This window comes from Bombus huntii, unplaced genomic scaffold (assembly GCF_024542735.1).
Source record: "Bombus huntii isolate Logan2020A unplaced genomic scaffold, iyBomHunt1.1 ctg00000204.1, whole genome shotgun sequence".
NCBI classification, from domain to species: Eukaryota; Metazoa; Arthropoda; class Insecta; order Hymenoptera; family Apidae; genus Bombus; species Bombus huntii.
In genome coordinates this window covers 40,020-43,233 of record NW_026099433.1, presented here as the reverse complement: position 1 = coordinate 43,233, position 3,214 = coordinate 40,020, and the positions used below count along the sequence as shown (strand labels likewise).

The 3,214-nt window shown below is 40.1% G+C and overlaps 1 non-coding gene across 1 annotated transcript; it reads left to right on the top strand.

The window, feature by feature from the left end:
* The first annotated feature begins 1,623 nt into the window (after positions 1-1,623).
* Positions 1,624-1,742, top strand: LOC126877654 (5S ribosomal RNA). The gene has a single exon (XR_007695222.1). It is a non-coding gene; the product is annotated as a 5S ribosomal RNA (ribosomal RNA).
* The last annotated feature ends 1,472 nt before the right edge of the window (positions 1,743-3,214 follow it).

Genomic DNA, 3,214 nt, shown 5'->3' with positions numbered 1-3,214 from the left:
TCCACGAATGCTTCAAGATATTGACTCATCGAAGAAGCTAGCACAGAAAAGTATCACTGATCGTTGCGACTGACGAAACGATTTCACCTGCACGAGCGCTTGAAGAGCGCTAAGAGATTGAAACGGTTCTTTAGTCCACGTTTAGCGATTCGAACGCACGGAAACTGACTCGCTGCTACATGTTCACGATTAAACTACTCGAACGAGACTGCCGATACCGTTGTTAGACTCCAACAAGGCTCGAAACGGAGGACCCCAAATACGCACGCTGATTGGTTTTCAAGAAAATCGTCACGCGGCATATTCGCCCGCAAGATGGCGTTTACTGCGTGAATACGCTCCAAGTGCGGGGCAGATCCTTCGCTGGAAGAGCGTGAACGATACCTGGGTGAATGCGAGGCTTCGATGTAATTGGGTAAGAGTGGCGGCGCTCGACCGCTCGGGCCGTTAAAATCCGTCAATTATCCTTACAAGAAACTCGTAGCGTAGGAAATTAGAAATACTGCTACGAATGTTGAAGAGAATCGTTTTAGCTATTGGAGTACCCTTCTAAAATAGCGCCTTGACTGCGAAAGCGAGCAACAACGAGCTACAACGAGACAAAAGCTACATCATACTATCCAAAATAAACAATCTAAAGTACAACAAAATTCTTACGACAAAAAGAGAAGATAAATAAAATAAAAAAAAATATGTCTAAAAAGACTCAGCTAGCATGTTCCCACAGACAAATCAAACTTTTAGGTAAAAAGAATCTAACTCTATCCCTTCTTTCAAACTACCTCCAGAGAAAGCTCCCCTCCTCCAAGATGCAGGTATAGCGATACAGAACATCGATAAAAACATGGAGTCTAGTTATTTCACAACATGTAAAACAACGGAAAAACTATACGTTATCGGCACTCACTTTTCCAAAACAGACACACACAACGATCACCTGGGTCGAGAATTATTATCTCCGAAACAAATAAACTGAAAAATAAAATAGAGCGAGACATATCGCTAAATAAGGCAGTCTTCATATTCTCTAATGAAAACACCTCGGACAACCCCAAACAACCAGACACAGAAATAAACTACTTTACAAATTATAATCAACTAAAAATCATTTCCTCTAAATTAAACAATAAAAAATCATCCGCTTTCGACGACGTCCCGAACATTTTGCTCAAACGGTTAACCAACAAAATAAAATGATATTAAACAGTGCTCTTTAATAATATTAGCAGCCATCACAAAAGAAAAGAAAATAAAGACCGCTTCTCACCCTCAAACCTGCGATATATAAGTCTCCTACCCAACATAACCAAAATATTCGAAATAATCATAAATAACCCCCTAGTCTCCTTTTGAACAAAAAAAAAAAAAAAAAAAAAAAAAAAAAAAAAAAAAAAAAAAAAAAAAAAAAAAAAAATAACGTAATCCTAATAAAAAATCAATTCGGCTTCCTTAACAAACAATGTTTAACAATCTATAATCGAATAATCGAGAAAATGAAATGTTTTAGTATTACGCGATCATTATCATGCATATTGTATCATTCTCATTTTGGCACACACCTATGTTTCTTTAAATATTCTATTTTTTGACCATGGAAAACAAATAAGAAAACTATTAATTTCAGCCAACGCTCATACCGCGCTGAGTGCACTCGTTCTCGTCCGATCACGAAAGTTAAGCAGCGCCGGGCACGGATAGTACTTGGATGGGTGACCGCCTGGGAACTCCGTGTGGTGTTGGCTTTTTTTTATTTTTCCAATATTTTTTTACTTTTCTTGACAATCTATTTTTAATAATCTACGATCGAAGCATCGAGAAAGAGAAATGTTTTAGCATTACGCGATCATTATCATGCATATTGTATCATTCTCATTTTGGCACACACCTATGTTTCTTTAAATATTCTATTTTTTGACCATGGAAAACAAATAAGAAAACTATTAATTTCAGCCAACGCTCATACCGCGCTGAGTGCACTCGTTCTCGTCGAGTCGACTGTTGACCGCCGAGCGGGACGGACCCCTCGGAGCGCGCGTCGGAGTAGACTAACATCCACTAAAGTAGAAGGATCAAGTGACAAAATAGTGACAAAAAAGTGAAAAATACTGCATCCACATCATCTCCATAAATACAAATAAGAACAAAAAGAAAATAAAATAAGATAAGACAAAATAAAACTGTACAAAAAAATAAAAGCCACCGATAACGAAGCCAAGAGCAACGAAACGGAACCCACCGTAGACCCAATAAAAAAAGCCATCAAGAGAAAAATAATTACACATAAAACAGCCAGGGAAATCAACAGTATCTTAAGACTCCCCGCTCAAAAGACGCGGAAACTCAACCCACAACCTAACCTGGTTGCCAGGGCAAAGAGTCTAGCAAACATCCTAGGAAACACAGTTGTAGATTATCACCCCAGCCAAGAAGAAAAGGCTAACGAAATTACAATCTGAACCAGAGCCTCATCCACAACCGGGACCATCAAACTACTCCACTTGGAACTCAACGCTAGATCAAATAAGAAAGAAAAACGAAAGATTACGAGGCAAAACGGGAAGACACGGTCCCACCACGCCACCGGAACAATCGGCGCAGCAGGGGCGACGCACCCCACCGTACAACCCAGGAGGCCCGGCGCCTCCAACACCGCCAAGGGGGGACCGAGCACCTGACGGACGCCCCACCGGATGCTCCGCGAAGGAGCGTACGAGCACCCCACCCACCACAAGAGACAACAGGCCGCCACCCATCAACATAATCCTACAAGACCCCAAGGACACCGTAACGCTCATAGAGAAAGTAGCGGACATTAAACAATTTCACATTAAAAGAATACACGCAGGTAAACACGCACTCTACCTCCAAAACCTACCCGATTTCCATAAAGCAAAACAAACTCTCCTCTCAGCTAACACAACCTTCTACACGTATACACCCGAAACAGAGAAACACCATACATACTTGTTAAAAGAGGTTTAGACAATAGCTACACCGAAACAGAAATACTTACAGACCTACAAGCCTTGCACATTGACGACGTAAAATTCATTAAAAGTCACACGATTCACGACAAAAAGATCAAGGGAGAACAACATATTGCTCCCAATTTACATAATACAGCTATCCCCCGTATTATTTACATAATACAAGCAACCTACTAAAAATAAACTATTTTAACTACTACAAGATAAAATGGGAAGAAATAATAAAA